Source organism: Pelophylax lessonae (assembly GCF_965119305.1).
Source record: "Pelophylax lessonae genome assembly, chromosome: 11".
NCBI lineage: Eukaryota > Metazoa > Chordata > Amphibia > Anura > Ranidae > Pelophylax > Pelophylax lessonae.
The window spans coordinates 237,640,588-237,662,620 of NC_138778.1; the positions used below are offsets into that span (position 1 = coordinate 237,640,588).

General features: G+C 46.4%; 3 protein-coding genes and 1 pseudogene across 4 annotated transcripts in view; 3 read left to right on the top strand and 1 right to left on the bottom strand.

Annotated features, from left to right (window-relative positions):
• The window catches only part of LOC309567520 (uncharacterized protein), a gene marked incomplete at its 5' end in the record, with an annotated part of 1,161,679 nt that overhangs the window by 346,360 nt on the left and 793,286 nt on the right, over positions 1-22,033 (bottom strand). The window lies entirely within an intron of this gene.
• Positions 1-22,033, top strand: part of LOC309566962 (uncharacterized protein) — a 162,345-nt gene that overhangs the window by 73,359 nt on the left and 66,953 nt on the right. The gene's annotated exons all lie outside the window — the stretch shown is intronic.
• Positions 1-22,033, top strand: part of LOC309566963 — a 130,751-nt pseudogene that overhangs the window by 42,018 nt on the left and 66,700 nt on the right. Inside the window, exon 3 of the transcript in view lies at positions 19,143-19,740. The product of the transcript in view is annotated as an uncharacterized misc_RNA (transcript). The remainder of the gene's footprint in view (positions 1-19,142; positions 19,741-22,033) is intronic.
• Positions 1-22,033, top strand: part of LOC309566964 (uncharacterized protein) — a gene marked incomplete at its 3' end in the record, with an annotated part of 90,765 nt that overhangs the window by 13,042 nt on the left and 55,690 nt on the right. The gene's annotated exons all lie outside the window — the stretch shown is intronic.

Genomic DNA, 22,033 nt, shown 5'->3' on the forward strand with positions numbered 1-22,033 from the left:
GGGTCTCTGAGGAAAGTAGAGGAGCTGAGGGGTCTCTGGGGGAAGTAGAGAAGCTGAGGGGTCTCTGGGGGAAGTAGAGGAGCTGAGGGGTCTCTGGTGGAAGTAGAGTAGCTGAGGGGTCTCTGAAGGAAGTAGAGTAGCTGAGCGGTCTCTGAGGGAAGTAGAGTAGCTGAGGGGTCTCTGAGGGAAGTAGAGGAGCTGAGGGGTCTCTGGGGGAAGTAGAGGAGCTGAGGGGTCTCTGGGGGAAGTAGAGGAGCTGAGGGGTCTCTGGGGGAAGTAGAGAAGCTGAGGGGTCTCTGGGGGAAGTAGAGGAGCTGAGGGGTCTCTGAGGGAAGTAGAGGAGCTGAGGGGTCTCTGAGGAAAGTAGAGGAGCTGAGGGGTCTCTGGGGGAATTCGAGAAGCTGAGGGGTCTCTGGGGGAAGTAGAGAAGCTGAGGGTCTCTGGGGGAAGTAGAGTTGCTGAGGGGTCTGTGAGGGAAGTAGAGGAGCTGAGGGGTCTCTGGGGGAAGTAAAGGAGCTGAGGGGTCTCTGAGGGAAGTAGAGGAGCTGAGGGGTCTCTGGGGGAAGTAGAGGAGCTGAGGGGTCTCTAAGGGAAGTAGAGGAGCTGAGGGGTCTCTGGGGGAAGTAAAGGAGCTGAGGGGTCTCTGAGGGAATTAGAGGAGCTGAGGGGTTTCTGAGGGAAGTAGAGGAGCTGAGGGGTCTCTGAGGGAAGTAGAGGAGCTGAGGGGTCTCTGAGGGAAGTAGAGGAGCTGAGGGGTCTCTGGGGGAAGTAGAGGAGCTGAGGGGTCTCTGCCTCTCTGGGGGAAGTAGAGGAGCTGAGGGGTCTCTGGGGGAAGTAGAGGAGATGAGGGGTCTCTGGAGGAAGTAGAGGAGATGAGGGGTCTCTGGAGGAAGTAGAGGAAATGAGGTGTCTCTGAGGGAAGTAGAGAAGCTGAGGGGTCTCTGAGGGATGTAGAGGAGCTGAGTGGGTCTCTGAGGGAAGTAGATGAGCTAAGGGGTCTCTGAGGGAAGTAGAAGAGCTGAGGGGTCTCTGAGGGAAGTAGAGGAGCTGAGGGGTCTCTGGGGGGAAGTAGAGGAGCTGAGGGGTCTTTGAGGGAAGTAGAGGAGCTGAGGGGTCTCTGAGGGAAGTAGAGGACCTGGGGGGTCTCTGAGGGAAGTAGAGGAGCTGAGGGGTCCCTGAGGGAAGTAGAGGAGCTGAGGGGTCTCCGCGGGGATGAAGAGGAGCTGAGGGGTCTCCGGGGGGGAAGTAAAGGAGCTGAGGGGTCTCCGGGGGGGAAGTAAAGGAGCTGAGGGGTCTCCGGGGGGAAGTAGAGGAGCTGAGGGGTCTCCGTGGGAAGTAGAGGAGCTGAGGGTTTCTGGGGGAAGTAGAGGAGCTGAGGGGTCTCTGAGGGAAGTAGAGGAGCTGAGGGGTCTCTGGGGGAGGTAGAGGAGCTGAGGGGTCTCTGGGGAAAGTAGAGGAGCTGAGGGGTCTCCGGGGGGGGGGGAAGTAGAGGAGTTGAGGGGTCTCTGGGGGAAGTAGAGGAGTTGAGAGGTCTCTGGGGGAAGTAGAGGAGCTGAGGGGTCTCTGAGGGAAGTAGAGGAGCTGAGGGGTCTCTGAGGGAAGTAAAGGAGCTGAGGGGTCTCTGAGGGAAGTAGAGGAGCTGAGGGCTCTCTGAGGGAAGTAGAGGGCTGAGGGTTCTCTGAGGGTAGTAGAAGAGCTGAGGGGTCTCTGGGGAAAGTACAGGAGCTGAGGGGTCTCTGGGGAAAGTAGAGGAGCTGAGGGGTCTCTGAGGGAAGTAGAGGAGCTTAGGGGTCTCTGGGTCTCTGGGGGAAGTAGAGGAGCTGAGGGGTCTCTGGGGGAAGTAGAGTAGCTGAGTGTTCTCTGAAGGAAGTAGAGTTGCTGAGGGGTCTCTGAGGGAAGTAGAGTAGCTGAGGGGTCTCTGATGGAAGTAGAGAAGCTGAGGGGTCTCTGAGGGAAGTAGAGAAGCTGAGGGGTCTCTGGGGGAAGTAGAGGAGATGAGGGGTCTCTGAGGGAAGTAGAGGAGCTGAGGGGTCTCTGAGGGAAGTAGAGGAGCTGAGGGGTCTCTGAGGAAAGTAGAGGAGCTGAGGGGTCTCTGGGGGAAGTAGAGAAGCTGAGGGGTCTCTGGGGGAAGTAGAGAAGCTGAGGGTCTCTGGGGGAAGTAGAGGAGCTGAGGGGCCTGTGAGGGAAGTAGAGGAGCTGAGGGGTCTCTGAGGGAAGTAGAGGAGCTGAGGGGTCTCTGGGGGAAGTAGAGGATCTGAGGGGTCTCTAAGGGAAGTAGAGGAGCTGAGGGGTCTCTGAAGGAAGTAGAGAAGCTGAGGGGCCTCTGGGGGAAGTAGAGGAGCTGAGGGGTTTCTGGGGGAAGTAGAGGAGCTGAGGGGTCTCTGGGGGAATTAGAGGAGCTGAGGGGTCTCTGAGGGAAGTAGAGGAGCTGAGGGGTCTCTGAGGGAAGTAGAGGAGCTGAGGGGTCTCTGAGGGAAGTAGAGGAGCTGAGGGGTCTCTGAGGGAAGTAGAGGAGCTGAGGGGTCTCCGAGGGAAGTAGAGGAGCTGAGGTGTCTCCGAGGGAAGTAGAGGAGCTGAGGGGTCTCCGAGGGAAGTAGAGGAGCTGAGGGGTCCCTGAGGGAAGTAGAGGAGCTGAGGGGTCTCTGAGGGAAGTAGAGGAGCTGATTGGTCTCTGAGGGAAGTAGAGGATCTGAGGGGTCTCTGAGGGAAGTAGAGGATCTGAGGGGTCTCTGAGGGAAGTAGAGGAGCTGAGGGTTCTCTGGGGGAAGTAGAGGAGATGAGGGGTCTCTGGGGCAAGTAGAGGAGCTGAGGGGTCTCTGGGGGAAGTAGAGGAGCTGAGGGGTCTCTTGGGGAAGTGGAGGAGCTGAGGTGTCCCGAGGGAAGTAGAGGAGCTGAGGGGTCTCTGGGGGAAGTAGAGGAGCTGAGGGGTCTCTGGGGGAAGTAGAGGAGCTGAGGGGTCTCTGGGGGAATTAGAGGATCTGAGGAGTCTCTGGGGGAAGTAGAGGAGCTGAGGGGTCTCTGAGGGAAGTAGAGGAGCTGAGGGGTCTCTGAGGGAAGTAGAGGAGCTGAGGGGTCTCTGAGGGAAGTAGAGGAGCTGAGGGGTCTCTGGGGGAAGTAGAGGAGCTGAGGGGTCTCTGGGGGAAGTGGAGGAGCTGAGGTGTCTCTGAGGGAATTAGAGGAGCTGAGGGGTCTCTGGGGGAAGTAGAGTAGCTGAGGGGTCTCCGAGGGATGTAGAGGAGCTGAGGGGTCTACGAGGGAAGTAGAGGAGCTGAGGGGTCTCCGAGGGAAGTAGAGGAGTAAGGTGTCTCAGAGGGAAGTAGAGGAGCTGAGTGGTCTCCGAGGGAAGTAGAGGAGCTGAGGGGTCTCCAAGGGAAGTAGAGGAGCTGAGGGGTCTCTGGGGGAAGTAGAGGAGCTGAGGGGTCTCTGAGGGAAGTAGAGGAGCTGAGGGGTCTCTAAGGAGTTAGCCGGACTAAAGGACTCTGAGAACCTCTGAGGGTTTATTTACTGAATCTCAAGGACTCTGGGACCCCTGAGGAGGAAGTGTAGCTGAAGGACTTTAGGAGCCTTTTAGGAAGTATTTGGGATGAACAACTCTGAGAGCTTAGTGGGGCGGAAGGGCTGTGGGGGACTCTGAGAGGGTAGTCAGGCTGCAAGGCTCTAAGGTAAGGGGGGGCTTTAGGGCTCATAGAGACTCTTGGTTTTAGATGTTCCTTTCATGCAACCTGCATTTACTTTGATGACATCCTTAGCTCCTTAGCGGTATTCCCGAGCGTGGCTCGGGGTTAAATTTCATAGCCAAAAGCCGTAACCCCTAGCCACACTCGGGGTACCGCCAGAAGCATCGCTGGATCCTTAAAGCAGGGTTACTTATCTTGTCACCGGGATCCAGCGATGTATCCCGGCGGTGTCTAGCGGCGGATTTTCCTGCCGATCCTCTCCGTGCCCCGGCTTCTGTCTCCTGCGACGTGACGTTCACAGGGGGGTGGAACCGGTGGCAAATTCAAATGTAAAACACACCAAACACACTGATACAATGCAAAATAAAATAAATTCACATTAGATTGCCCCCCAGTGCCCTTTCGTGCAGTTTTACTGTACTTTTTATATATAAAAAACAAATTGCGGATCTACTGAGATATAAGGCTAAAGCTTCCTTACAAAGATGCCGTAAAATAGGTTATGAGTCAGGAAATAAATGTGGGAGACAACTGGCGAAAGCTGTAAAGGACATTAAAACAGCTACATATATTCCACAAATTTTATCCTCGAAAGGTAATAAAATATCACTACCCAGACAAATCGCTCAGACATTTAGAGAGTTTTATTCCTCCTTATATAACCTTCCAGAACAAAATCCATCAACAACACAAATGGAGGAATATATAACTGCATCTAAACTTCCTAAATTAACAGCAGAAATTAGTAAAGAATTAGACTTACCAATAACGATGACAGAAATCCAACAGGTCTTAAATACGATGAAAGCTGGGAAAGCACCGGGGCCTGACGGTTACACTTTACAATATTACAGGGCCTTTTTACCAATACTGGGACCACATTTGCTAAAACTGTATAATAGCGCAGGAACGTATTCTGCCTTCTGCGGTGATACCAAGAAAGCACATATAGCGGTTATACCTAAGGAGGATAAGGATCCAATGCAATGTGGTAGCTATAGTCCAATATCACTTCTTAATATAGATATTAAAATCTTCACTAAAATAATAGCAACCTGACTGACACAACATCTACACTCCTTGATCCACTTGGATCAAGTTGGATTTATACTAAATAGAGAGGCGAGAGATAACACCACAAAGGTACTGAACCTACTATATGCTGCGGATAGATCTCAAACACCTAGTGTTTTTCTGGGAACCGATGCAGAAAAAGCGTTTGACCGAGTCAATTGGAATTTTATGTTTGCCACACTTAAACATATAGGCCTGGGCAATTCCATGTTGCAGTGGATATCCTCAATCTATTTAGCTCCATCTTAAGGTAAATGGGATTCTTTCGGAACCGTTCCCTATAAAGAACGGCACGAGACAAGGGTGTCCTCTGTCTCCTATACTTTTTGTTCTCTCCTTAGAACCATTTCTGTGTAAAATAAGGCAAAATCCAGATATAGAAGGCATTATGGTGGGGAAAAAGCAATATAAAATCTCTGCATATGCGGATGATTTACTTTTTTCAATAGTCAACCCGACAATATCATTACCGAATCTTATTAGGGAGTTTGAACAATATGGTAATATATCCAATTTGAAAATAAATTTTATTAAATCAGAAGCTATGGGAATAAATTTATCAAATAGAATAGTATTACAGTTAAAACAGAATTTCATTTTTAAATGGACAAATAGAGCAATAAGGTATTTGGGTACGTTAATACCAGCCAACCCGACCCAGATTTTTTAACTTAATTTTACCCCCTTGCTGACAGAAGTTAGTCTCAAATTAGAGAAATGGAATATAGGCTTACACTCATGGTTTGGCAGGGGTAACCTGATTAAAATGACCATATTGCCTAGATTTTTGTATTTATTTCAAACACTTCCCATTAAGATCCCAGCCTATTATTTTAGACAAATAAACTCATTGTTTACTAAATTTGTCTGGGCACATAAGAAACCTCATCTCGCAAAACAATTGTTGACGCTACCTAAAAAAACTGGGAGGAGTGTCACTCCCAGATATGCGCAAATATTTCCAGGCATCCCATTTGTGAAGGCAAATTGATTGGTGTCGACACGGGGATAGTAAATTATGGGTGCAAATTGATCAGGCACTCACTCCTATCCCCCTCAATAGAGCATTATGGTGCTGTGATTATCTTCCGATAGAGGTAAGGACACACCAATCAATAGGTACGACACTAAAAATTTGCACACAAATGCGTTCTCAAAATTCTATTTTTACATGTGAATCGCCACTATTCCCTGTTTTGGGGAATCCAAATTTATGATGGGCCTAGAGGCTCAGCCTTTCAGATTCCTCAGAGAAACAGGACATTTTCAAGCCTCGCATTTCTTAAGAGAGAATAAATGGCCCTCACTAGAAACACTAGTAAATGAGGCGGATGTTTTCAGACTTTCATTTTGGAATGCACTGCAACTTTATCACTTTTTATGTTCGATCCCTAACCCTCAAAAGTATAATCGCCAATTGACAACTTTTGAAAGATATTGTACAGAACCAGGGAATTTCACGCAACATTCCTGAAGCACAATACCAGCTATCCTATATAGATAGATGGGAGAGGGAACTGGTGCAGGTCTTCTCCCCAGAGCAGAGACAGCATATGATCAAACTGGTTTTCAAATCCTCGATATGACCTAAATATCAAGAGACAAATTTTAAGATCCTAACAAGATGGTATTATACTCCATATAAGCTACATAAAATTTTGACTAATAATTCGGATCAGTGCTGGCGCTGCCTGGAAGGAGAGGGCACGTTAACACATATTTTTTGGACATGCCCCAAACTGACAGATTATTGGAAAAAAGTTAGAGAGATTATGCAAAGGTTTACAGAAGCAGAGATTCCGGAAGACCCGGCTTTCTTCCTTTTACAAACAAATAATATGCAAGAGAAAAAAAATATAGAAAATCGGTAATATGTCATCTTGCGAACGCGGCTAGAGTATGTATACCCCTTAGTTGGAAAAAACAAACACCACCAACGATAGCAGGATGGATTAAAAAAATAGAGGAATTAAATAACATGGAGGATTTGGTAATGACTGCACAACATAAGAGGGCAGAATATAACTCTACGTGGGGTGCATGGAATCTATTTGTCCTCTCGAAAGAAGGCAAAGCCCTTCTTAAGATGGGACATACAGATTAGAATGAAGATGTAATTAAGAGGGACACTTGTGTGGTTACCGAGATGACTTTGCAAGAGAGGTGGGAGATAAGGTTCTCCTTTTTCTTTTTTCTTCTTCTTTTTCTCTCTCTTTTTCTTTTCTTTTTGGGGTTATTTTTTGCTGGGATATAAAGATAAAATAGATAGGGAAGTTAGAGGTTGTGTGGAAGAAGTAAAGAAGAATATAGTCAGGGTGGAGGTACAGACTGAATTGATATAAGGGAAGAATAGAGAAGAGACCTTCGAGGTTGATAGATATTGATAATAATGAAATAAGAATCACATCTCTCCTTTTTTGTTTTCTTTTTTTTTCTTGTTTAACAATATGAACTTATGGTATGCTTCACTTGCTGTGTGAATTATTTGTAAATGTACAACCTTTTTACTAAACCTTAATAAAATACATAATTGAAAAAAAAGAAAAAAGAAAAAGTCTTTAGAAAATCTTACAGTGTGTATGGCCCATGAGTCTAAGTCAGATCCTAAGATTCTGGTATTATATCATTTAGTTCAGGTGTATCAATGGGCTTAATTACTACATAATATCCCATTATAATATATGGAAATTGCAGTGTCAAATATCAGCGCAAACAGGTATGGTGGTGAAATCACTAAATAACACTCATAAAATAAAGTGCAAAATGCAATGTGCAATAGTATACCAATATATAAATATTTAAAAGGTGAAAATAATATTGAATATAATAACCTCGGGGTGTTATTAATAGAAATGCAAAAAACCACTGCTAATACAATGTCTTTGAAAACGCCCGGAAGGGGAGGGCGAAACGCATCAACGCAATTTCCGGTCTACGGACATCGGCACGTCACTTCCGGCACGGGTGGAACGCAAACCGGGACTGGGCGCCATCCCGAGAGCATCCACGGCCAGGAAGATCTATAGATCCGCCTGATTTGTCTTCTTTTGCGCTATCATATCCCAACATATGTGAGTGTAACGACTGTTTTGATTACTATTAAAGTGTTATCAGTATTACACTATTGTGGGATCTCTCCTTTCTCCTATATATACTTGGAGCATTAAGGATTACAGGGACCACTGGCTACTAATCTCAAGGACACACCAACGTTCCTTACTGGGACACCAGCTCTATCTGACCTTTTTAGGCTATATGGCTTATGGGGTCAATTTAGTCCGGTAAGTGGAACATCCACAGGGGGTGGACTGTCACCATTGTCTCACTGCACTAGATAACGGCATGCTTTTGCACAGCGTTTTCAGCACTTAAGCACTTTATATTGGGACTTTTTTGTGGAATATATGTGGACTGTTGCACGCTATTAATAGCACATCTATTGTATTAGCAGTGGTTTTTGCATTTCTATTAATAACACCCCGAGAGGAGGTTATTATTTTCAATATTATTTTCACCTTTTAAATATTTATATATTGGTATACTATTGCACATTGCATATTGCACTTTATTCTATGAGTGTTATTTAGTGATTTCACCTATTTGATATTTCACCACCATACCTGTTTGCGCTGATATTTGACACTGCACTTTACTAATTTGGTATTCACCATTTTGAACAGCTGCATCTAGGTTTATTTATTTATTTAATTATTTAGTTGTCCATAGCGCGGTACACACATTTTTTGATTCCAATATATGGAAATTGCATCACCGATCTTACTTTCTACACTGATCGTAATGTAATAGGGCATACACCACTGTGTAAACAGCCTTATCTTCCCTTGGAATTTCTTCTCTTCTTGCTCCCTATTCCGCTCCCGCACCATGCTTGCTATCTGGGAATTGTTGTTCTACGTGTGGGCAAAGACGCAGTAGGATTTTGTCTTAAATCATCCTCTTTCTTTAGTGGAAGAGAGGAGTATACTGCATCATAACTAGCTGGGGATAATCCAAGGGCTGAGGGAACATTAGAAAATATCTGTGGGGACTCAGGAGTATATCCCGGGGCATACTGCAACCAATTCAGTCCTCCCACCCTTAAATTATGTCCCAGTCTGTATTCCCTGAAAACCATGGGAGCGCTAAATTATTAATTCATAGATCTACATATTAATCATACCAGGGAGAGATTCTCATGACACTCTTTACATGTTACATTTCATAACTCCTATGTCATTTGCTCCGCTCTTTCTTTTTCTTCACAATATTACTTATTACGCGGAGGCTTAGGTACATGGGGCAGAGGTCCCTTACCAGGGTACAGAACAACAGTTAAGCAAAGCTCTAAATGTTACGGTGTCAGTATCTATTCTTCACTGGAAGGCTGCCATGCACTGACTCTTTTAGTTCAGAGGTTTAACACTTAAAGACGCAGACACCAAAATAAACTTATTCTGCTACCTTTGAGCATCCCTTCCTGAACTTTTTGATCATACACTCTAGGGGGGGGTAGGACTGACTGGTTCCCACCTGTTTTGTAGCCCTAGAGATGTCAAGACAGACACAGAGTTTACAGTAAGGTTTTGAGAATCTGGTAAGGTGTCCAAGACTCTTGACGCAAAGGGGCAATTTAAACAACAATTGCTTTCCCTTATCAATGACTCAGATACGGTCGCCCGACTGACAACTGCCTCTACACAGGGTCCACTATCGCTTGTTACCAGGCAATGTCTCATGCACACTATTCATTCTGACCTTTGCCACATGGGTATAACTAATTGATTGAGGTCCGCCCAGGATGCTCTATCATCCTCTTTCTTGGGGTTTTCTCGGGAGGTGATTAGGCTCCCCTTCTCTCAAATACTGTTGATAGGTCCTGGCCTGACTGTTATCCCAACCAGAAGGCAAAGATCTCATCTGGTCCTGAATTGGAGCTCCAACAGTTTCGTTGGTTCCTGAGCCTGGATTCTCAAGACGTCGTCGGGACGGTTTTGGAGCAGGTCACCAAGATACAGTGTAGTCTCCCAGACAAATTCATCCAGTGGCGCCTGAGACGTAGGCTCGATCCAAAGAACTGGCTCCGGACCGATCCCCAATGACTCACGGTGGAACAGCCACCAGTCTCAAAAATTCCACCTGGGTTTCCCGAAGCCAATGCACCAAATAAATGTTGCAGCAAATACATTGAAACCCAGAATGAATTTCTTGGGCTCAGGCTTTGGAATCAAACCTTTTTACTCGCCAGCGAAAATGGCTTAGCCCGGTTCATGCCCGCTTGCTAAGTGAGTGAAAAAGCGTGTACATCACATATAGGAAACAGCAGTTACATCACAGATACATATTTCCCGAACTAGCTTGGCATTAATACAATAGAAATCCTCCCCCTACCTTTGACTCCTGAACCTCTGCATGTAGCAATTACATCCCTGGCCTTATTATCTGTATTCTCATTAGTTCTTGGAAGGTCTAGAGAAGAAAAATATGAGGGAGAAGGTGGGGGGCCTCAAATGCACAGCTTGGCTGTCATGATCTCTGTAGCACCCCAGAATCTACCATTTTGTCTTAAAAGGCTATTTATCCGCCATTTTAGAAGCTTTCCAGGTACTGCCACACTTTTGCTATCCAATTCCTTCTCCTACTGCAGAGAGTGACAGTGACATCACTCCTGTCAGTCAGCAGGCTAGCAGAGATTGGAGCCTTGCAGCCGGAGTTCTGGTAATTATCCTGATTAGCCGGCAACTCCGGCCAAAAGCCAGCAAGTTCCCCTTCCTGGACATCATGATGACCCAACATTGACCTCACATCACTGCCTCAGAGCAAACAAGTCTCAGGAAGGATCGTATTTATCATTCCTTGTCTGCAGATCTAATACTAATCAAATCCATTTCAGAAACCAAACAAACCCAACAGAGGAAAGGGAATTTCTGATCCGGCAGGTCAAGAGAGTCCCAGGACCTTAAAAATATAGTAAACACTAAACAGTCCAAACTAAATGTGTTCCCATGAGGGCAGTAGTCCTTAAATGTACAGCAACCCTCCTATTACCCCCCTCACATCCACTTCCTATTATTGGGTGATCAATACCATCCAAATAATTCTTACTTTCGTTTCCCAAAGTTATCCTTCTACAAGGAGACCTGTATAATTGAAATGACGGCACCAACGAGGATGGAGGAGGACCGGAGTCACATGACTGAGAAGATCCTAAACCTCACCCTGGAGAAAATCTACCTGCTGACCGGAGAGGTGAGGGGGATTCTGGGAGGTCACATGACATCACTCTTAGCTCTATTAATAAAACACAGACCTGACCGGAGAGGTGAGGAGGATTCTGGGATTCTAACATGATATTCCTATTGGTTCCTCAATACAGAGATTTCCTCTGGTGAAGTCAGGTGATCATATGACCATCACGATGCCTCCATGTGACTCCATAAAACCTGAGAGACACAACATGGAGAAGATTCTAGAAGTCACCAAGAAGATGATGGAGCTGCTGACAGGAGAGGTGAGCGGTGCTGGGAATTCTGGGACATTATCCAGTAACAGACAAGGGATGTGTCTGGATGGTGACTGTATCATTGTGTGTGTCAGGTTCCTATAAGGTGTCAGGATGTCACTGTCTATTTCTCCATGGAGGAGTGGGAATATTTAGAAGGACACAAGGATCTCTACAAGGACGTCATGATGGAGAATCAGCAGAATTTGAGTTTTGTGAAGAATGTAAAGAAGGAATATTCTCGGAATGAGACAATAGTGAACCTCACCCTGGAAGTCCTCAGCCTGCTGACTGGAGAGGTGAGTGTAATGAAGGGGTTAAGTCTGACTCCGCTGTACACTGGGAAGTATTCAGAGTCATTTTGAGACTTCTGATGTTCTGCTAATCAATAACAACATCCACACAAGTACTATGAATACATAAATTGTATATACCAGTGGTGGAACTACCAGGGTCGGGGTCCCCAGTGGAGTTGCTGGCCACAGGACTCTGAGCTGAGAGTGTCTCTTATACAGCCCAGAGCCTGCACTGACAGTTCCCTCGCATGGATGATCATCAGTGCTGCCCCATCAGTGCCTCCTCAGCAGGACTCTGAGCTGAGAGCATCTCTTTCATACAGCTCAGAGCCTGCACTGATAGCTCCTCCTCCTTCACACAGAAGAGAGAAGAGAGAGCCAATCTGCTCCTTCTCCTCCCGCCCCTCTCCTCCTGTGTGCACCATGCACCATCTCTCCTCTCTCTTCTGTGTGAAGGAGGAGGAGCCATCAGTGCAGGCTCAGGTCTCAGCTCAGAGTCCTGCTAAGGAGGCACTGATGGGGCAGCACTGATGATCATTGCCCTAAATATCAGTGTGAACAATGTACTGACAGTCTTGCTGGTTAACAACTTCAGCTCTTGAAGATTTACCCCCCTTCATGTCCAGGCCATTTTTTGCTATACGGCACTACGTTACCTTACCTGACAATTGTGCGGTTGTGCGACGCTGTACCCAAAACAAATTTATATAATTCCATCCCACAAATAGAGCTTTCTGATTGCGGTGGCCATATTGGACCCTAACTGACACTTTTGAGAATAGCTCCTTCTACTCCCCTGTACTGTGCCTTCCTACTCCTCTTTACTGTGCCCCTCCTACTCCCCTGTACTGTGCCCTCCTACTCTTTACTGTGCCCTTCTACCCCCCTGTACTGTGCCCTCCTACTCCTCTTTACTGAGTCCTCCTACTCCCCTGTACTTTGCCCCTTCTACTCCCCTGTACTGTGCCCTTCTACTCCCCTGTACCGTGCCCTTCTACTCCCGTGTACCCTGCCCTTCTACTCCCCTGTACTGTGCCCTCCTACTCCCCTGTACTGTGCCCTCCTACTCCCCTGTACTGTGCCCTCCTACTCCCCTGTACTGTGCCCTCCTACTCCCCTGTACTGTGCCCTTCTACTCCCCTGTACTGTGCCCCTCTCCTCCTGCGTGCACCATGGGAAGTGTGAAGCTAAGCACCGGAATTTAATCATTCAGCTACTGGGGTTCACCCTTCCCATGGTGCACACAGGAGGAGGGGGCGGGAGGAGGAGGAGCAGATTGGCTCTCTCCTCTCTCTTCTGTGTGAAGGAGGAGGAGCTATCAGTGCAGGCTCTGAGCTGTATGAGAGAGATTCTCCCAGCTCAAAGTCCTGCTGAGGAGGCACTGATTGGCTGCACTGATGATCATTGCCCTAAATATCAGTGTGAACAATGTACTGACAGTCTTGCCGGTTAACAACTTCAGCTCTGGAAGATTTACCCCCCTTCATGACCAGGCCATTTTTTGCTATACGGCACTGCGTTACTTTACCTTACAATTGTGCAGTTGTGCGACGCTGTATCCAAATAACATTTATGTAATTTCATCCCACAAATGGAGCTTTCTGATTGCGATATTGTGGTGGCCATATTGGACACTAACTGACACTTTTGAGAATAGCTCCTTCTACTCCCCTGTACTGTGCCCTACTACTCCTCTTTACTGTGCCCTCCTTCTCCTCTTTACTGTACCCCTCCTACTTCCCTGTACTGTGCCTCTCCTACTTCCCTGTACTGTGCCTCTACTACTTCCCTGTACTGTGACTCTCCTACTCCCCTGTACTGTGCCCCTCCTACTCCCCTGTACTGTGCCCTTCTACTCCCGTGTCCTGTTCCCTTCTGCTCCCCTGTACTGTGCCCTTATTACACCCCTGTACTGTTCCCTTTTACTCCCCTGTACTGTGCCCTTCTACTCCACTGTACTGTGCCCTTCTACTCCCTTGTACTGTGCCCTTCTACTCCCTTGTACTGTGCCCTTCTACTCCCTTGTAATAAGCCCTTCTACTCCCCTGTACTGTGTCCTTCTACCCCCCTGCGTTGTGCCCTTCTACTCCCCTGTACTGTGTCCTTCTACTCCTCTGTACTGTGCCCCTCTTTTCCCCTGTACTGTGCCCTTCTACTCCTCTGTACTGTGCCCCTCTACTCTCCTGTACTGTGCCCCTCTACTCTCCTGTACTGTGTCCCTCTACTCCCCTGCACTGTGCCCTTCTACTCCTCTGTACTGTGCACATCTACTCCCCTGTACTGTGCCCCTCTACTCCCCTGTACTGTGCTCCTCTACTCCCCTTTACTGTGCCCCTCTACTCCCCTTTACTGTGCCCCTCTACTCCCCTGTACTGTGCCCTTCTACTCCCCTGTACTGTGCCCTTCTACTCCCCTGTACTGTGCCCTTCTACTTCCCCGTACTGTGCCCTTCTACTCCCCCGTACTGTGCCCCTGTACTCCCCCGTACTGTGCCCCTCTACTCCCCCGTACTGTGTCCTTCTACTCCCCCGTACTGTGCCCTTCTACTCCCCGTACTGTGCCCTTCTACTCCCCGTACTGTGCCCTTCTACTCCCCCGTACTGTGCCCTTCTACTCCCCCGTACTGTGCCCTTCTACTCCCCCGTACCGTGCCCTTCTACTCCCCTGTACCGTGCCCTTCTACTCCCCTGTACTGTGCCCTTCTACTCCCCCGTACTGTGCCCTTCTACTCCCCCGTACTGTGCTCTGTGTTGATTAGTCTTTGATTCATGGCATGTTTTCTCATTGTTTAAATTGAATATATTGAAAGTAGTAATAAATATCTGTTTTATTCTATCATCTTTTTATACTTTCATTTTTGAGACTATGTGTGTACATCTGGGCAGGTAGGGGCCCCATTACATTAATTTTCCCAGGGGCCCATGATGATATAAAGACGTCCCTGTGGGAGAGTGATATTTTTCTTTGTATAACACAGAACTGTACAGTAATAATGAAAAAATCTACTGAAAATGAGACAAAAAGGAGATCTCATAATATGACCAGAAGATCCTCGAGAATCCAGAATCTCATAACCATCCCCCCACCTCCATCCCTGATCCCTACAAGACACAACACACAGAAGGTTCTAGAAGTCACCAAGAAGATGATAGAGCTGCTGACAGGAGAGGTGAGCGGTGCTGGGAATTCTGGGACATTATCCAGTAGCAGACAAGGGATGTGTCTGGATGGTGACTGTATCATTGTGTGTGTCAGGTTCCTATAAGGTGTCAGGATGTCACTGTCTATTTCTCCATGGAGGAGTGGGAGTATTTAGAAGGACACAAGGATCTCTACAAGGACGTCATGATGGAGAATCAGCCGCCCCTCACATCACCGGGTAAGAGGAGACTTTATTGTAAAGGAGAGAGCAGTACGGAGGATCCACCTAGATCCCCCATCATCTGATAAAGACATAGAAACAATGTATTCAGTCTCAGGAGATGGGAGGCAGCGGTGTGGGACCTCTGCAGCTTGTCTCATGTGAGCATTTAGGCCACCACTGATTACTGAATACCAATATTATGCGTTCTTCACTGTATAATTTATATTGTACATTACATACCCCTGACCCCTGCACTATATACTCTATGTTGTACATGACATACTCCTGACCCCTGCCCTATATACTCTGTTGTACATTACATACTCCTGACCCCTGCCCTATATACTCTATGTTGTACATTACATACTTCTGACCCCTGCGCTATGTACTCTAGGTTGTACATTAAACTCTTCTGACCCCTACACTATATACTCTGTTGTACATTACTTACTCTGGACCCCTGCAATATATACTCTGTTGTACATCACGTACTCCTGACCCCTGCAATATATACTCTATGTTGTACATTACATACTCCTGACCCCTGCACTATATACTCTATTGTACATTACATACTCCTGGCCCCTGCACTATATACTCTGTTGTACATTATATACTCCTGACCCCTGCACTATATACTCTATATTGTTCATTATATAATTCTGACCCCTGCTATGTTGTACATTACATACTCCTGACCCCTGCACTTTCCCCTCTACCCACTGCTATATATACACATAATATGGATTCTCTTTTGTTATACCCATTTCCTACCAGCTGGACATTTTATATCTGATGATCTGATTGGAGGACAGACTTTTACATGGTGATAATAATGTGATAACATCCTCCAACTTTGGGACCTTAAACAGAAAGTGATAATGGGGGAGGAGTCAGTAACCCAATGATGGAGATCTTCAGGATCAGTCCAGTCTTCATCTTGGTTGTTCTCCCCCCATCCTCACTCTCTGACCTCTGGTGGGGCTCAGCCCCGCTGTTATTCATGACTAAATCATGGACTAAATAAGGAAGTGCAGAACTTCTTGTGTTGGAAAGATGGCAATGAGTGATAGAGGGGGAGGGGACACTCGTCCTATAATCCCCTCATCACTGTCACTCCTATAAAAGACGGTTATCGTTGTTTCCTCACTCTCTGACCATGAGGTAAAGGTCCATGAATAAAGAAATGAAGTGCACAAAGGGGGGGGAGGTGTGGGACTTTAAATGAGGCGCACGGTGGGAGGATTCCTGCGCCTCCATTCCTATTCAAGTAGAAATAAAGGAGGGTTGGGACTTGAGAGAGATGAGAAGGTTGTCAGGGCGAAGGTCACACGTTTATTGGTACATACAGATATACAACCATAACATGGAAAATGTATAGAAATAAAATGATGATAAGACCGGCAGATGTCCCCAAGTCCAGGTTCATAGAAACCAGCATAGCAGAATATAAAAGTTGAATGCAATCATTACATCAGCAGATCTGACGCGTTTTGAGGATTGAATATGCCGCTTCATCAGAAGTAGATGTATGATATGAATCTATAAAAAATATAGAAGTATGAGAAAAAGCAGCAATGGTAACTATTAAAACCTGGAAACGGGGGAGGGGGGGGAAGGGAGACAGAGCCCCCCCCCCCCCCTAATTCCCAAAACTTACACTGTAACTTTAGCTGCGACTGGCACTGGGGGCAAAAACATCACCCTGGGTGTCTCCCACGGGAGCTGAGGACCCACAAGGCGGGCAGATATGGCAGACCACACACAGAGAGTGGGTACGGATACATGGAGTGGGACCGGATACATGGAGTGGGACCGGATACAGGGAGTGGGTACGGACACAGGGAGTGGGTACGGATACATGGAGCGGGTACGGACACATGGAGCGGGTACGGACACATGGAGCGGGTACGGATACATGGAGCGGGTACGGATACATGGAGCGGGTACGGATACATGGAGCGGGTACGGATACATGGAGTGGGTACGGATACAGGGAGTGGGTACGGATACATGGAGCGGGTACGGATACATGGAGTGGGTACGGATACATGGAGTGGGTACGGATACAGGGAGTGGGTACGGATACATGGAGCGGGTACGGATACATGGAGTGGGTACGGATACATGGAGTGGGTACGGATACAGGGAGCGGGTACGGATACATGGAGCGGGTATGGATACATGGAGTGGGTACGGATACAGGGAGTGGGTACAGATACATGGAGTGGGTACGGATATATGGAGTGGGGCTAGTAGAGACGTAGAAGAATATCTGTAGTAAATAAGTAGAAATGTGTAATAAATATCTATATACTGAATGACCACTTTAGCCCCAACCCCCGCAGATGTATGGCGCTCGCTTGGGAGGAGCCAGGGGGCGATCGCCCGCTGCTGACAGAGAAGGACGGACGGCTGATGTAAACACAACCAACTGTCATTCTCCCTGAAGTGATCACAGAGGCTATATAGGATCGCATGTCTCTGTGATGACTTCACAAGCCACGCCCCCCCACAGTAAAAATCACGCCCCTAGGGTCACATTTAACCCCTTCCCTGTCAGTGTCATTAGTACAGTAACAGTGCATATTTATAGCCCTGATTACTGTAGTAATGTCACTGGTTCCCCCAAAAGTGTCAAAAATGTCAGTTAGGGGTCCGATCAGTCCGCCGCAATGTCGCTGTCCCGCAAAAAAATCGCAGATCGCCGCCATTAATAGTAAAAAAATAAATAAAAATAAAATAATTGTATTGTTGCTTTTTCTCATACTTCTAGATTTTTTATAGATTCATATCATACATCTACTTCTGATGAAGCGGTATATTTAGTCCTCGAAACGCGTGAGCTCTGCTGATGTAATGATTGCATTCAACCACCTATTACCTTTTATATTCTGCTATGTTGGTTTCTATGAACCTGGACTTGGGGACATCTGCCGGTCTTATCATCATTTTATTTCTATACATTTTCCATGTTATGGTTGTATATCTGTATGTACCAATAAACGTGTGACCTTCCCCTGACAACCTTCTCATCTCTCTCAGTTATAGAAATGAACTGGTAGGAGATCAGAGGACCCATTTACTGGTTACCTTGAGGGTGGAATTGTAAGATCCTCAGAGACAAAGCTGCCTGATGTGGGCGGAGTCCTGATTTAGAGGAACCAATCTGCTGATGTCTAGTAATAATCTTTATATTTCTATTTTAGTAGATGGACGGGAGATGAGGAAAACCTCAGAGGATTCTCTCACTTTGTCTCCAGACTGTAAAGTAGAAGATGACATCACACACGGTGCCGTCCTTCCAACAGATGAAAGGTTTTCCTGTGCTGAGTGCGGGAAGTTTTTCCGTTTTAAATCCAAACTTAATCTGCATAAACAATCCCACACGGGAGAGAAGCCGTATCCCTGTCCTGAGTGCGGGAAGTGTTTCAGTTTTAAATCCAAACTTATTGTGCATAAACGATCCCACACGGGGGAGAAGCCGTATCCCTGTCCTGAGTGTGGGAAATGTTTTTCAGTGAAGTCCGGTCTTTACAAACATCAGAGATCTCACACGGGGGAGAAGCCGTATTCCTGTTCAGAGTGCGGGAAATGTTTTGTACAAAAATCATATCTTGTCACACATCAAAGACTTCACACAGGGGAAAAACCATATTCCTGTTCTGAGTGCGGGAAATGTTTTGCAGATAAGTCTGCTTTTTCCACACATCAGAGATCTCACACGGGGGAGAAACCGTATTCTTGTTCTGAGTGCGGGAAACGTTTTTTACACAAGTTTGCTCTTTGCAGACATCAGAGCTCTCACGCGAGGGAGAAACCTTATTCCTGTCCTGAGTGCGGGAAATGTTTCTCAGATAAATCCCATCTTCACAAACATCAGAGATCTCACACGGGGGAGAAGCCGTATTCCTGTCCTGAGTGCGGGAAATGTTTTTTAGAGAATTTCAAGCTTTCCATACATCAGAGATCTCACACGGGGGAGAAGCCGTATTCCTGTCCTGAGTGCGGGAAATGTTTTTCACAGAAGTCCCATCTTTCCATGCATCAGAGATCTCACACGGGGGAGAAACCTTATTCCTGTCCTGAGTGTGGGAAATGTTTTTCACATAAGTCCTCTCTTTCCATACATCAGAGGTCTCACACGGGGGAGATGCCGTATTCCTGTCCGGAGTGTGGGAAATGTTTTTCACATAAGTCCTCTCTTTCCATACATCAGAGATCTCACACAGGGGAGAAGCCGTATTCCTGTCCTGAGTGCGGGAAATGGTTTTCAGGGAAGTCCCATCTTTACACACATCAGAGATCTCACACGGGGGAGAAACCGTATTCTTGTCCTGAGTGCGGGAAATGGTTTTCACGGAAGTCCCATCTTTCCATACATCAGAGGTCTCACACGGGGGAGAAGCCGTATTCCTGTCCTGAGTGTGGGAAATGTTTTTCACAGAAGTCCTCTCTTTTCATACATCAGATATCTCACACAGGTGAGAAGCCGTATTCCTGTCCTGAGTGTGGGAAATGTTTTTTACTGAAGTCCCATCTTTACACACATCAGAGATCTCACACGGGGGAGAAGCCATATTCCTGTCCTGAGTGTGGGAAATGTTTTTCACAGAAGTCCTATCTTTCCATACATCAGAGATCTCACACGGGGGAGAAACCTTATTCCTGTCCTGAGTGTGGGAAACGGTTTTCACAGACGTCCAGTCTTTCCATACATCAGAGGTCTCACATGGGGGAGAAGCCATATTCCTGTCCTGAGTGTGGGAAATGTTTTTCACATAAGTCCTCTCTTTCCGTGCATCAGAGGTCTCACACAGGGGAGAAGCCGTATTCCTGTCCTGAGTGAAGGAATTGTTCCTCACTGAAGTCCTGTCTTCCTGTAAATCAGGGATCCAACACAACCCTGGAGGTGTATTAGTGCCTTGAGTGCGGGAAATGTCTTCTATATGAATGTTGGTGGACATGTGGGGAAGAAGCACACCCTGATATACACCTCAGATATACTCCATGGCTGATCTTCATCATGTAAGAAACCCTTCATAAGGAGATCAGAGATCACCAGAGACATGGATGAAGTGTTGGCCTTTGATAGTAGGAGAAAAATAAAAATGGAGTCCTTACCTCTCATTGGCTGAGTACATTTTGTGCGGGAAGATTTTGTAGTCATTTAAAGGTGTATTTTTTCAAAATGTGTTGAATGAATATGACACTCATGAGGAATATTGGCCTTATTTTATTTCATAAAGTGAATTCCTATAATTATCAGCTCTGTCTAGTGGCAATAATGAGGGACAGCAAAGCTTCTGGGATTGGTGCCAGTATGAACTTTTAGGTCACACACTCAGACGTTCCCCCTTCTCCTCCCCCATCCTTATTATGGAGGGGAAGCCGATGGAGGAAGCAACAGAGTCGGGTGACATTTTTTTACTGGAAGTGGGGCAGGCAAAAGAGTTTTCTTCCAAGGACTCTGCAATGCCCCATGGAGAGGGAGTTCACCCAGAGAAGGTGTATGCAGGCAATCTCTTATCTCAACCCCAGAAGTTGTTATATCCACAAGCCATTGGGAAGAAGGGGACCCATTGGTGCTGTCCAAGATGAGGGCAAAGCTCACATATAAGGAAAGAGCAACAAGGTGTTGAGGATAATTGCAATCGACCACACCCACATCCCAAATGCGGTAATTTGGAAAAAAAGAAGGGAAGTAATCTTGGGTTCCAAAGGTGACCCTACAGGAACTCAAGCCCCACTCAATAAAAGAAAGGGGACTTTAAAGGGTGTGGAATGTGCAATCTCACAGTTTCAACAACCTCCTGCTCCTTCTACTTCAACAAGATAATTCCTTTGCTGCTCTCAGGTTTTGGGCTTTCAGCTGCAGTCCCCAGTTCCGTTAGGAGTCCTGGCTGGGCATCCACACCATCTAAACAAGGGACTTCACTTGAAGAGGCACCCACACTCATTGGGTGGAGTAAGACTTTTACAGGCCTTTTGCAGAGATTGTGAAGGGGTGATAGTGGGTGAGAGGTTCCACCAAGCATGGTGGCTTGCGATTACAAGTTAGGATTTCGGAGCCTTTTCCCTCCTCACTTCACACTTTATGTTTTTTCTTCGATTCTGCACAAGATTTGCTCCTTCACAAACTCCCGATCCTCCTCTGTTTTAGGGGGTGATTGTTCCAAAGGATCAGAGGTTCTGCTCAAACCTTCTATATATCCAAGAACAGATGGCTATGTTTTTTCTATTCTGGATCTAAATTCATTGTGAAAAGTCTCTTCATGTGTGGACAATCCGTATGGAATTGATGCATCTGGTGGTGGCCTCTCTCCAGCTAGGGGTCTTCCTGGCATCGGTGGACATGGAAGAGGACCACCTTCATGTCTTCCCCTCTCCAGAGTTCCCTGTCATCTTCTGTTTGTGGTCTTATCTCTCTATGATTCCCAAGTATCAGAGGTTTATCAGGGTCCTGGCTCTGATTCTGGAGCTTTTCATGAACTCAAGGTATTCATATTGTAGGGTACATGGATGTCCTACTTCTCCGGGAACTTTCTGCTCTTTTCTTGGAACACAAGGGGCTTCATTTACTAAGAATCCGGTGAAGAAATAGATGTTAGATTACTATTTACACCAAATTGAATATAAGAACATTGGAACTCCTCCCTGGATGGGACTTTTTAGGCACTGAGTATATAATACAACTATATTATGTGCGAGATAAGGTGAGAGCCCCTTTTAAGTAGATGGCTATATAAATGTATGCTTTAATGAACAGTAAATTGAAAATGATTATGACCTTTGTAACAAACCATATATTTTGCAAAGCAAGACTGTACATGCTAGGAGAAGAGGAAATGTAGCTGCGGTTTCTATATTGTAGATAAGATCTTAATGTTATTAAGAATGTAATGTTTGGTGACCATTAGTTTTGTAACGAGCTATACGTGTATAAATGGATAAAAGATAAAGATTCCTTGTGCCTATGTGGTCATCAGGTGTTAACTCTATTTAACCAAACATTTAGTTTCTATGCCACGCCATTAATTCTATTCTTAACCAAACATTTGACTAATCGTTAGCTTCTATTTTAATGTTGTTACTATCTAGAAGAGGCCGTTTCTATGTCACG